This window comes from Podarcis vaucheri (genome assembly GCF_965113315.1).
Source record: "Podarcis vaucheri genome assembly, chromosome: 1".
Lineage (NCBI taxonomy): Eukaryota > Metazoa > Chordata > Lepidosauria > Squamata > Lacertidae > Podarcis > Podarcis vaucheri.
In genome coordinates, this window is record NC_138759.1 from 103274656 (window position 1) to 103289053 (window position 14398).

Consider the following 14398-nt stretch of genomic DNA (forward strand, 5'->3'; position numbering starts at 1 on the left):
ATGATAAGACTTACACTGCAGTTACATCTACATGAGATGCAACAAGCATTTCTCAACAAGATTAGAACCGTACAGTTGTTGATATTTACGTGCTCTGTTTCATCATGGCAATCCATTCTAAAATTATCAAAATGCCACAAGACATACTTTATCTACAGTGTACTATAGAAATTCAACACAGCAGCTGCTACCCCAAGTTTATTTATATGTACTTGAAACCTCGATGAAAGCTCAATGAAGATTGAAACCTATGCACACTTAACTAGGTGCAGGATTCTAACCACATCACTTGTGCAGGTCTATAACTAGGACTTTTAAAAATCCTGTTTAAAATGTATTATTAGAATCCTAGCAGTGAGTCTCCCTTCATCAAGCATTTGTGTGTTTTGATTTTTACAAGGAAACCAGCTAGTATTAAATACCAAAGAACAAGCTGGTCAGAACTTCAAGCTTAACAATAATAGTTTGTCAAGGAAGGTATATACGCCAGTTGCAAGAGCTAGCACTTTCCAAATAACCTCTCTCTCTCTCTCTCTCTCTCTCACACACACACACACACACACACACACACACACAGCGACTCACTTGCTTTATACTTACAAAATACTTTTGTATACACAAAAATAATTTGTTGCTAGGTTTTGGTAATTTTTAATCTACCGTTAGCATTCATCACACTTCCCTTTCATCACATTCCTCAAACATAATGGCAGAAGAAAAAAGTTCCTTCTCTCTGAACTCTGTCATAAATACAATCTGGGAGGCAAGGGTTCGAATTCCCTCTCAACCATGAAGCTCACTGGGTGATTTTGGGACAACCACACTCAACCCAACCTCTCCTCAGAGATTTGTTGTGAAGATATACGGGGGGGGGTAGAACCTTGACCAGCTTAGAGTAAAAAGTGGTATATAAATGTAAGAAATAGATCGTGGGTGTGTGGGTGTGATCTTTCTGTATGCCTTTTCTCTGTAATAACATTGGGTGCCAACCAATACTTACACTCTACAATGTTAAGGGGCTGTCAGGAATGCAGCTTCATCCACAGGTCAGGAAAAGGACTCGAGATGCGAATTGCAATCAGCTTTTATTCACAAAAGTAAAAGCACAATGGGGTTTGTTGAAGGCATTGCTGGAACTGGCATTTGGAGTGGGAACATTGGATGCCACCCATTACTTTCTCTTTATCTCAATATCTCTATCAGGTCAATTTTAGACAGCTGTACACCACTGAGTTAATTTTCAACATTTTATATTGTCACACAAGTCACCTGCTAACACTGTGTGGTCCTGCATGATGTTTACTGTATTTTTCGCTCTATAAGACGCACCAGACCACAAGATGCACCTAGTTTTTGGAGGAGGAAAACAAGAAAAAAATATATTCTGAATCTCAGAAGCCAGAACAGCAAGAGGGATCGCTGTGCAGTGAAAGCAGCAATCCCTCTTGCTGTTCTGGCTTCTGTGATAGCTGCGCAGCCTGCATTCACTCCATAAGACGCACACACATTTCCCCTTACTTTTTAGGAGGGAAAAAGTGAGTCTTATAGAGCAAAAAATACGGTACTTAAATGGGGCATCTCTAGGTGTGCAAAAAAATAAAAAATGGATGCACAAATGGTAATAATTGAGCAGACTGGAAATAAATAAATACAATTCTAATGAAATTCCCTGAACTGGACAACTTAAAACATAGAGCATGCATAGCACTCCTGTATGTCAATGGAATCCCCAGTTACAGCAGTAAAACTGACAGCATTTCATTTTCCTTTAACACATTCAAAATTTGTTCAGTGATGAAAGGATATTCAGAACAAGTCAGAATTTTTATTCAGAAAGATAGATTTTTGATGACCCACATCTGCTCTATTAACTTTTACAGAAATTTCTTGCAGACACTGCTGAAATGAAATACTAATTTAAAATGTCAAGAACCCTCCCACCCAAACATCTAGAGAAAAGCACCCACATGTGCTATACAGCTGTTTTACTTTGAAATGGGGAAACCCAATGTTGCACCTCTTAAGAGGTGGGGGGGAGTGAATTCAAGATTCTCCCATACCTCAACTAAACTGACATGTGGCATGACATTTGAGGCATGTGCTTTCAATATACGCCTTACAAATAGACTGTAAATGCTTACTTTCTAGAGATGATGCAAACTGCAGGTACGAAAATGGAAACACTAACCTGTGTTCTAGTTTCAATCTTCAAAGTACTTGTAGAAGTTGCAACCACATGTTTCAAGATGATTCAGAAACGCCTTACCTTAGACACTTTAAAGCATTGTGTTGGATTCTGCTTGCACAAAGGCAGCATTTTCAAATTTCCAAAAAGCTCATTTGTACAAGATCTTAAATCAACAGATTTTGAACTATTTAAGTAGGGTAAACTATGGAGCAGGGGAGCAGCAAACTATTTAGCTTTCATCTTTAAGTTAATACGTCATCAGCTCACTGCCCTGCTAACAGCAAAGAGATATGATATGCTTAACAAATTTCATCTACAGGAAACAGAATCTATTTCACTTAAAATTTTGATTTTTACTTATCAGTCCTAAATCCAGAGCATGGAAGTTGTTCTTCCATTCACAATAGTGGGGAAATTGTGTCAACTTCTGCCGTTATTGGCAGCCCTCCCACACCCTGTCTAACATCACACCCAAATGTCCTCCCAACCCCAGGAACAGATTCTCAGAGGTACAGGGGCTGTGGAAAGATGGGAGGGCAAAGAAAGCCTGTTGTGAGAACTTTTCACTCTGCTTCATTCATAAAAATAAAGTTAGGATCCAGGTTCAAGTGCTTTAAAACATCTGTACTAAGTTCAGGTACATTGATTGTTTCAGCATTCAGCTAGACAGAAACACACCCATACTAATGCTGTTCATTAGATTAACATAAGCAGTTCCGCCGCACTGCATCCATTCAGATCAACTCCTCTGCACACCATCCTTATAAATAAGGTCAGTTATAGGCATGATAATATGAGCTTTTATTCATAAGGGGAAGCACTGGAGTCAGGCAGCAGCACGCTCTACCACAGAACGGTGGAATGCCAGGCTTACCAAATTCATGGCCTCTGATCTATATAAAAAAGGAGCAAGGTACCTCTTTTAAAAAAAAGTTGCTCAGAATTTAAGTACCTATTTCATGGTCAAGAAATTGGGACTCTTCGTCCATATCTTCCATTTCTTTCTCTGGCTACACCAGCACGTAAGTTTTCAGCACCTATTAAGTGACAGGTTTGGAGCGTTTTCAGCTACAATCGCACACAGGCTTTTGCTTCAGTCCAGAGTGCTGTAATAAGATCAACCTGAGCAGCAGGTGACCTGCCTCAGGCAGTAACCAGCATAGAAACGACAGAAAATGCATATTCAAAACATTCTGAGTTCTGTACAAATACAAAAGATAATCTGAATACATTCAATTTAGAATATTTGCTAACAGCAGCTGGGTGCTGCCATGCATATTAGAATTGTAGAATCGCAGAGTTGGAAGGGACCCAAGGGTCATCTAGTCCAACCCCCAGCAATGCAGGTATCTAAACTAAAGCATCCGTGACAGGTGACCATCCAACGTCTCCTTAAGAACCTCCAAGGAAGGACTATTATCTACTGACAGGAAAAGATAAAGGGTGCAGCATTACCCATGCTTTCCCAGCTTTTGTTTTTGTTTAATTTTAGTTTTTGGCTTTTTTGTTGTAACTAGTTGGCTGAGGGAGTTGCTTGTTGCTTCTGGAGTCCCCTGCTCCCCAACCTAAATAGGATTGATTGTTGTGTTTAAGAACCCTTCCGTCCACTTCCATTTCGACAACATCCAAAACTGCTAACAAAGGAACCGTCAAGAATGTATTATTTTTAACCCACAAGTACAATAAAACAGTCATAAAAATAACTTGACACAGCAGACAAAAATCAAATTAAGATCAGCAGAACAGAATCAAAATTAAAAACAGCAGAGCAGGCTATAGATAGGCAGACAGATAGATACATATGTCAAAAAGTGATTCCCTCTACCTCAGGCATCCCTAACCTGCAGCCCTCCAGATGTTTTGGCCTACAACTCCCATGATCCCTAGCTAACAGGACTAGTGGTCAAAGATTATGGGAATTGTAGTCCAAAACATCTGGAGGGCCGAAAGTTGGGGATGCCTGCCCTACCTAATCTCAAATGTCCCACAAAATGGTAAGCGTTCACTTTGCTGGAAACCAAGGATTGAAGGGCCCAGGCAAATACCCAAATGGACAAAGTTCATCTAAGTGGACCTCTCATATACAGTCTGGATTATCTGTAGCATAAGATTTCTCTCTCTTTTAATTTATTTATTTATTTATTTATGCAAATCACTATCAATTCCCATGTTACTCCAATGGCACCATTTTTTCCAACACTTTTTCTGCTATGTTCAAGGAATGAAACTTTATGTGTATGAATTATCCACCATGAGGTGGATAATCGTGTCAATAACTTTGTTAAAGCACAACATTAAAACACAGTTAAATTTCATGCTGGGTGTATTTGCTGAATTGGATTACTGCAATGCAAACATTCAGACAAACAACAAACACCTGCAGTTGGGGTTTTTTAAAATAGTAATCATCATCATCATCAAGCTTTCCTTGAGAAATGCTGCCTTCCATAGGTGTCCATACATAGTCAAAACTACTTTTAAAAATCAAAAATTTAAAGGTAGTTGAAAATTTGGTATAAGAATACTGCTGGGAACTGCAAGGGGAAATACAATACAAATGTTAGCAGTATTGTCCACTGGCAGCTCTCTTGTGCCTAACTTTGAAACTGTTTTTGTTTTATTTGGGGAAGGTCTGGAACATCATCCTTTGGAGATTTGGGGGTGGGAGGATGCAACTTGTGTTAGGGAGAAAGAAAAGTGTATGAAGCATATGCATGTGTGTTCCAGAAGAAACAATTACAGTGGTACCTCAGGTTAAGTACTTAATTTGTTCCGGAGGTCCGTACTTAACCTGAAACTGTTCTTAACCTGAAGCACCACTTTAGCTAATGGGGCCTCCCACTGCTGCCGTGCCTCCATAGCACGATTTCTGTTCTCATCCTGAAGCAAAGTTCTTAACCTGAAGCACTATTTCTGGGTTAGCGGAGTCTGTAACCTGAAGCGTATGTAAACCGAGGTACCACTGTACTTGAACAATACTAATTGGCAATATAACATTTCCTAGATTGCATTTAGGCCATTAAAATATTCAATAGTTATTAATAATCTGAAAATCATATTTTGATCATTAAAAACAGCAGACCTGTATATTTATTTATTAAGCTCCATTGCCGACTGACGTCTCTTGCTTCATTTCTGAAACCCAGAAGCTTATGCATTGTTCAAGAAACTGACATTGCCAGCAAAAGGCTGTGGCTTTCACATATGTGCCGTTCTGGACATGTGCATCTGCCTCAAAGCCAGAAGGAGAAATGGTAACTGAGCATGCAAAAGCAAATCACTCTTTTTGCCAGGGCATTCTTGCAAAATCTGCTAGAATGTATTGTAATCCACTGTTGAACCGTAGCGGTGGTTGCTTGTCAGCAATTCTAGGGTGACAATCTTAAGAAAAAGTAGTAACAAATGCAGCCAGAATTATACAGGGCAATATACCCTGGGCTCCTCGGAGAGGAAGGGCAGGACAGAAATTTAACAATAAATTAATACTCAAAATTACCCTCTCTAGATCCTATGTGTTCCTATCCAAACACATCCATCAGGGTGGGTCACTAGAAGAAAACAAGACCCCTACTCCCTTCACAGAAATAACATCAAAGTACTATACAGGTCATCCAAGGAACAATCCTGTTGATCGCAGCCATACGTATCAAAGTCAATTCTGGCATTCCCTCTCTTAGCAGCACAGGAAAAACAGGTTAGCTCCAACCATGGCATTATCCCCTAGCACAGCCATTTAGTTTCTCCATAGAAACTGAGGAGTGACATTCATTTCCTAGGGTATCAATCTTCCTAAAGTCCTGGGGTTCCCAACATGGCACCCTTAGACACCTCTATGGCCAAGATTGAAGCCCACCAGACAGGGTGATGTACAAAAAAGTTCCTTGATGAGCCTGGAATACGTCCCTCAACAATGCATTTTGATTCTGATTATTAACAGGTGGCCAAATTGGCCCACTTCCTGCTTCATATATCACAATGGCAGGGAACCTGTGGTCCCCATATATTTTGGGGGCAATTTCCATTAGTCTCAGCCAACATAGTGCTATAGATAATGGAAGTTGTGGTCCAACATTTGGAGGGTCACAGATTCCTCCCTGCTGACATACCACAACAAGCACCACTTAGTCCTCTTGCAAATAGTTATTAACACGTTTTTCGAAATGCAAAACTCATTTCAACATTGGAATTTGAGCCTCTATAGCAGTTCCACAATACAGTGGTACCTCAGGTTAAGTACTTAATTCGTTCCGGAGGTCTGTACTTAACCTGAAACTGTTCTTAACCTGAAGCACCACTTTAGCTAATGGGGCCTCCTGCTGCCGCCAAAGCACGATTTCTGTTCTCATCCTGAAGCAAAGTTCTTAACCTGAAGCACTATTTCTGGGTTAGCAGAGTCTGTAACCTGAAGCGTATGTAACCTGAGGTACCACTGTACCTCAAACAAATAAATGCAGCGTTTCTTAATATTAAGTACTGGCTGAGCAAACATGACGATCCGCCATGTTTATAGGGTCAAATTTATATAAAAAAACCATATATATTATTCCAAAAAAGATCAGGAGTCAGACTCTGGAGTCGAATTAATCTTAAAGATCAAAAATAGAGAAAAACTAAAAATGTGTGTGTGTGTCTATGTTCAAAAGTTCAAAAATTTTAACTCAAGGGTGCTTCGAACTGCAGCTACAACAGGCTTGCAGCCTTCAACTGGCGTCCAAGTGAGGCAAGGGAGAGAAGGCCACTTGCGTGTAGGACCAAATTCCCACAGCGGGCACCAAGCCTCCAACGGGGCCTTGTTTGGCTGGCAGTCTGCCCTCCCAGCCCCAAGGAAGACCCCCAGTTCTCTGGAGGGACCGCCAGAGCTACAGAGCAGCAAAAGTCGCTTCTGTTGTTGCTGTTGACACACGGCCCGATTCTTTAAAATTGCAACAATTCTATAATGGAGGTCTCTCTTGACAAAGCTCCAACTTCAGGCCAGCTGAATGCCTCAACGGTGCCTCAGAAACCCTGCAGCCCTAATCCCTTTAGCAACAAAGATCTGTTACTTTGCTTAGCATGAAGCAGGCCTCAGAGGCCTGTGTGTGGGGTGTGTGCCTTGGCCTGTAAGCCAAAAGTCTCCTGTTTACATTTTCCCTATTCCTTTTTTTAAAAAACGTTGTTCTGAGAGGAGCCACAAAGGGCTAGCTTTGTCCACAAGGAACAAGGGAGCTCGGGAAGTCGCTCCTTCTCCATCTGCCTACTTCAGGGCGCTGTCGCTGAAATCAGGATGCAAGATTTCTGACATAGAATAGACCTGCCAAACGAGCCACTCTTCTCTCAAATGGCCATTCTCTCCAACATCAGCCATATTTATAGATCAGCTGAGTGCAAATGGACTGATGCTCTCATGCACAGGAGAGGGCTTTTGATCCAGTGGATGCCTCTGCTAATGCAAGGAGGGAAGGGATTTTTGCCAGTTCCCCTTCTTCCCCCCCCCCCAAAAAAAAGACTCAGCTCTAGAGAGCTGGGAGACAGGATAGAAAGTGGACTAGGTAGCTACAGGAGGAAGGGTGATTCAGCAAAGTAACTTCCTTTTCTCTTCCTATAGCAAGATGCACCCACTGTCTCCAAAGCCCTTCAGTGAGTGCAAAGGCACCAACAGAATCCCATGCACTGGCACAAAGACTCCCCCGTGCACTTGTTGTGAATTATTATTGTTACATTTTGAATTGCTATCCTATTGTTTTAATGCAAGCCAACCTAGGAATGGAAACCTTGAAGAGCAGTGTATAAATAAATTCACTTAATAAATAACAAAGAAATAACAAATAAGAGATAACAAAAAGGCACCTACACTACATGCCTCACTTTGTGATTGCACGATAGATCTTACTAAAAACAAGAAACTGGCATCGTTTAAACATTAAATAGGATCACTTTTTGAAAGGTTATGAATTACTTATTTTAAATAATCAAGGAGGGTTAGAAAGTAATTCACAGTAGCACAAACCCCACAATAAATAGAGGTATTAAAAATAATATAGCTCACTCCCCCAATCAGAGCAGAGTTAACTGCATACACAGTATGATCACCAATTTATTATGCAGAATTCTTTAAAAGCCAGAAAGTAATAAGCGACATGTTTTCGTTAAAAACGTTTGGACCTAATTTCAAAGAGGAACTTTGACATATTCAGGCAGTGTTCCTAAATAAACTCAACAAGGCTTACTTCTACGTAAATGTGTTTAGGATCATTCAGTTAGCCAACAGTTAGTAACTCAATTTGATTAGATTGGGCAGTCTTGAACAATGGAGCAGCCAGAGAATTCCTTCATTTCTTGAGGTAGGAAATAAACCTAGTGTTACTGCTAACATTTCAAGCCCACATTTGGAAACAGCAGCTATAAAGGCATTATCAAAATACCTTCAGTTTAAACAGCTAAGACAATATGACTCCCTGGCCTTAAAAGATACACAATTTAATTATAAAATACAGGATTTACTTATATGAAAGGCAAAGCAATGCCCATTGCAGAATAAAAAATAGAAGGTCTAACATCAGTTGGTGCATGAAATGCAGTAGCTTCTGAATGAAATGTTCTGTATGGTTCCATTCCAAATAACACCTTTTCTTTCCTACAGCTCTTTCCATATCTCCCTTCTAAACAGAGGTCTCTGGTTTCCCATCTTAATCCAGCTGTATGAAGATTGACAGAAACAACTCAGTAAAGAACAGAAAGGTTCTAAGAGGAAAGTTTGAAGGAATCAGCCCTTTGTTTCTAAGGCCAGGAAATTGAGATGGCAATTATTGAACTTGTCTGGAAGTGAGGGTTTCCTACCCACAAACATCCTTTCATAAAATAATAGGATTATAGAGTTGGAAGGTACCCTGAGGATCATCTAGTCTAGCCCCCTACAATGCAGGAATAGGCAGCTGCCCCATATGAGTATCAAACATGCAACCTTGGCATTATCAGCATCACCCTCTAACCATTAGAGCTATCTGGGCTGGCCCAAACCTACAGCTTCCAATATTCCCAGTCAGTCTCCCATCCAGGTACCAACCAGGCCTGATTCTGCTTAGCTTCTGAGATCAGGAAGGAAGTGGCACACTCATAACACATTATTCCTCCAACTGCTAAGATTGCAGCAGTCCTTATAGGAGATTCCATAATCAACAGAAGTTTCAGGAATTGCAGAAGTAGACAAAAGTGAGACCCCAGGAAAAATTAGGAGTACCACCATATGCTCAAGCCAATCCTAAGTAAGTCAAGTTTCACTCTGGTGCTTAAAATGGGTTATGCTTTCACCACTTAATCACGTATTTGTAATCAGGTAAAGACAGCTGGTTAAAATTTAACAAGAACATCTGGAAATGACATGAAGTATATGCATCCCTTCCTTGCTTGACGCAGGATTCTTGGCATCTTTGCCAATCTTTCCGAACTAATAAATATTATGTCTAAGCAAGCAGTGCTTATATGGAGATTTGATGCTAGCTGGACAAGAGGCAGGAGGAAGTGGACAGGTTCCCTGCAGGATATACCCAGCGGACTGTCATCATGATCAAACAGTTAGGTGTGAATGGTTCCCATAGACATTGCAAAGCAATGGCAGGATCAATCTGGAAGCTAAACATGTAGTTCTATAGCAGGATTATTATTTTTAAAAAAAGAAAAAACTGTACTTCAATTCGAAACTCATGAACACAAATATGCAGACATGTTTTTTTCCATATAAACTCCATATCATGACGCTATCCTTAAAGTCAAATAGGATCACTTTCTGGGGGGAAACTGTGTGGTCGAAGCCTGAAATTTTAATGTCAGAACTTGTATATTGTTCTTTCATAGCAAGTACACAAAATAGGGTGCAATAAAACAATTAGCTGATTCTGTGTACAATTTATTCTACTACCTTGGACAGAGGTGCCATCAAAGAATACTGAGGGGGCCTGATGCGATGTCCTGATGTCGCGCCACACCCGGCTCCATGTTTGGCCTCAACAATGCGGGGGTCAGCTCCGTCAAAAAAAAGATTGAGGGGGTCCGAAGAGCCTCAGCTCCCTGGAGCTGGTGCCTATGACCTTGGACCTTCATCATCTCATTCTGCTTCACATATAGACCACGGGGAGATACTAAGAGCTAGTGCATACAAAATGGCTGCTAAGTGGAGGACACTTTAGACTGATGCCCGTGGTGGAGTTATGTCCATGCTGACATTATTAGTGTGTGCCACACAGACTGGAAAATATTATTTTCGTCAGCTGAAAGATAGTTTTGAAGATTGGCAGTAGCCACTATGTTGATATGGCCACCTTGGAGAACCATGTAAAGCAGTATTTGTGTGACATCATGCCCACCCCAGCAACAACTTCATTATTCAGTTAAATAAGTAGAGATTAGCCACAGTCAAATCAGAGATCCACAAGTGCAAATAGCAGAATCAGTTTTACGAACATTAGCAAAATATAAAGCAAGAAGAGGAAAGCAGGATTAGTGGGTGTTTAGATATCCTTTGATCTGTTAAGAAGGAATACTCAAGAGAACAAGTTTCCTAAATCTACAAAGAAACAATGAAAGCACTAGTTGTAAATAAACTCAGTGTTGACACTCAAACAATTTGATAACATAACAATCTGCATAAAGCCTGCATTTTCAAAAATTATTATCTAAACAGAGTCCTAGTCCATTGACCAAAAGATATCAAAATTATCCCTTTATTACAAGCGATCCTAGAATCCCCCTTGAGGCTAGGGCTATCAAAAAATATTTAGCTTGTTTCCAAGCTAATATTTTTCTTACTCCTTTCATTATGAAATTGTAACACATTTTCAATAACTTTTAGCTTTGCTAAACACAACCGCAAGTAATTTCCCAGAACTCTTGAAAAACCTGACATGTGAAATGATTCTCTCGTCAACTTGTGCATTATTAAGCTGAAAGGAGGCATGTAAGATCATTTGATCATTGAAAGCAATGGAAAAACATTGGGAGCTTCAGGACAGATGGACGAACTGCAGGTCATATAAAACATTACCAAAGCTATATTTGAAGAAAGATGTGAAAGTGCCCTGGGTAAGACTACTCTGCGTTGCTAAGGAACACTGAAAATGGATGAAATAACTTGTCTCAGTTAAACAGAGCAAACTCCAACCATTTCTTGTTTATTTCTGCAATGTTTTCGCCTACTGATTATTCATTTTAACAAGTATACAAAAGATAATCCCTCATTAAACCATTTAGACAGGGAAGAAAAGATGAACACCATGCAAGTGCTTAAAAATAGCCAAGTTAAGGAATAAACATTCTTCTGGGAACGGGGGACGACTCAACCACCATTTTGTTAAAAATACAAAAGATGCTGGCATTCACAAAGGATTGTGAGGATTTTGGTTAACTACTAGAAAACGCCAAAATATACGTAACAGTAAATGTAATATACACATTACAATAACACTTGTATCAGCTCCATGCCTGACTAGAGAATTTGGCATTAAAAAAAATCAATCATGGCATAAAGAACTATTCATGCCATGGGTTGTATAATATGGCATATACGCTCTTTTCTACACGAAGATCAGTCTGAAACGTTAAACTGTAACATGGGAAGTGGCCTTCGGAAACTTGAAATGGAACACCCTTTGGATTTTTTTATATTTTTTGTGATTTAAAATCCATCACTGCCGGTTTCATTAACAGAAAGTCTAGATTTTCAACTGGTAAATCAAGCAGATCACTGCCCTCACATGAAGCAACCCCAACAGTACCAATGCCAGGACACTGTGCCATCATAGCCTAAAAGTGGTGAGAATAAATAAATAAATGAAGAGTGGAATGCAGAAAGTCCATTTTATTTTCGATTCGGCAATCCTTTTTTATTTTTTAGTCAAAACAAACCTAGCAGCTAAAAACACTCAAAATCAGGCCAAACAAATAAACAAACAAACCAATTCCTGCTTTTCTGTCTTTTTTCCAAAGGTGGATTATAACTGGATTTTGATAAAAACAGCTGCCCATTTCATCTCCCTTGCTGCAAATCATCAGCAGGAAAGTGACGTAAATGGCATGAAAGTCATTGGGAATGTAGCTAATACGAACAAACAAACAAAAAGCTACAATAACAATAATACTGACCAACTTTGGCTACTAAAAGCAGCTGAACTTCATGTTTTAGTGGATACAATTTTAACATTAAACTAGTTAAAAGTTCTAACAACAGAAAGAAGGAAAGAAAGAAAGAAATGCACAGACATACAGCCAAAGCCTATGCCTGTTTACTCGGAAGCAAGGCTCACAAAATTCAATGGGATTTACTCTTTAGTAAGTGCACACAGGATTTCAGCCAAAGCCTCTTAATGGAGCTTCATATGAAGTTACATTAAGAGGCTTTGGCTGAAATCCTGTGTTCACTTGCTAAGGAGTAAACTTCATATGAACATAACCTTCAATAGAAGTTTGGACTGTTTGTTCCAAGGAAAACACAATATGATTTCTCTGTGGAATTAACACACATTCAGAACACTGTGATGTCAGTTATACCTTAACTTCCAACTGCCCTGTTCTAGCCAGAATAGTGTCAATTTGCAAATTCCGGTCCCAATGAAATCTCCACCCTACAATCCTCCATTTTTTTTTAAAAAAGCAACTATATTTTATTCCTGCCTGTTAGTAAACATTTAAAACCTAGAAAGTCAGCATCGCGACAAATCTGCCTGTCAAAAGTTGTATCTAGATCTCTGTAATATTCATATTATTTCCTTATGATGGCTCTAAAAAACAATTTTAGAGGGTCACATAAACAGCTATACACTGAGGCAAACAAAGAAACTCAACATAAAACATTAAGTTCAAATGCTGTGCTGATTCCCAACCACCCCTTACATAAACCCCCCAAAAAACACAACCAGATGCTTTTACTATTGGCTGGTTCCAGACCGCTGAAATTAAGGGAAGGAGAAGACCAGGAACAGAGAAGGAGAAACAGGCTAATGTTGAAGGAAAGCCAAATGGAGAAGGAGCAGAGGCAAGGAAAGAGCTTGCTTCATCCTTTTGCCCACTCCTCTAATTTACTGCTACACTGCATCAATAAATTAGCATCAGGGGGATACAGGGGTCAACATGGCCTTGAGACAATGTACCCAAGGTCCCCCCCAAACCTGGCAGCATCTCCATTTGTAGGGCAAAAGGTATATTTCGTATCCTGCTCCCTTCTAGTATAAAAGAATCTATCTAGCTGCAAACAGGTAGGTTTTTAATTATTAAAGCAAGCAATTGGTATGTGTTTTTATGAAATATACTAATTGCAAAATATGAATATTGATCTAAACCAATAAAAGGGACAATTCATTTGGTTTTGGTTTTTTAATACTCATAAAGCCATCCAATAGCCACGTTCTCTGGGCAGCTTATAGAAAAGCTTCACCATCAACTCTGGGTACACTTGGCAAATAGGTTTGCCCTGAAGAAGGGATTTACAGCCTCAAATACACCGAAACATTGAACACTTTGTTCAATAAATCTGTGATGAAGATTGACAAACATACAAGTCTTAAAACCATCAGCACTTGCCTGTCTGCCTGCTGCACTAAAGAAGCATCAACGTTTGCGATACTATACAAAATGGCATGCCTTCTCCCTGGTAGTAGTACCCTGGAGACTACTGTGACCTCCTAAAATATTGTGCATTGTTTTAACATTTTTAAGGATGTTTTTAAGCACAAACTATTAAGGAATCAAGAGCAGACACATGTAAATTGGGTGCCAAGGTCACACAATCTCAAAGTGAGTGAATGATTATATTTCTTAACCATCCTAAACAACTCCATTACAAATGTGTCCAGTCCAGTTCTGAGAACACCAAGCATTCAAATAGTCTCCTAATTTGCAATTTTTGCAGTTAAACATCTAACACGGCCATCTGTTTTACAAGGAGCCTGTAGATTAAATTTTAAAGGAAAGCTAATAGTTTTATGCAGAAGTGAGACTAATTTTTAAAGCATTGCCAGCAACAATGATCAGGGCCATGTAACCCTGCAACTATAAATCATATCCAAAAACAAAAGGAATTTATGACAACAGAAGCATTTTGTTCCTTTAAGGGGAGGAGGGAGGTTAAGTGCAAGATCAAGACAGGAAATTGTTCTTGTTAAGCTGAAAGATCATGTAATTGTTTATTTGGGAAAACTCTGATTTACCTTAAACTATGCGCAAGGTTGGAATGAGAAGGTCACT

The 14398-nt window shown here is 39.6% G+C and overlaps 1 protein-coding gene across 3 annotated transcripts in view; it reads right to left on the reverse strand.

Annotated features, from left to right (window-relative positions):
- Positions 1 to 14398, reverse strand: part of GTDC1 (glycosyltransferase like domain containing 1) — a 231244-nt gene that overhangs the window by 208158 nt on the left and 8688 nt on the right. Inside the window, exon 1 of one of the 3 annotated variants that reach the window (XM_082198809.1) lies at positions 10083 to 10463. The exons of the other annotated variants lie outside the window; for them this stretch is intronic. The gene's annotated coding sequence lies outside the window, so the exon portion shown is untranslated. Of the gene's footprint in view, positions 1 to 10082; positions 10464 to 14398 lie in introns of those variants that run through there. 3 annotated transcript variants of the gene reach the window in all.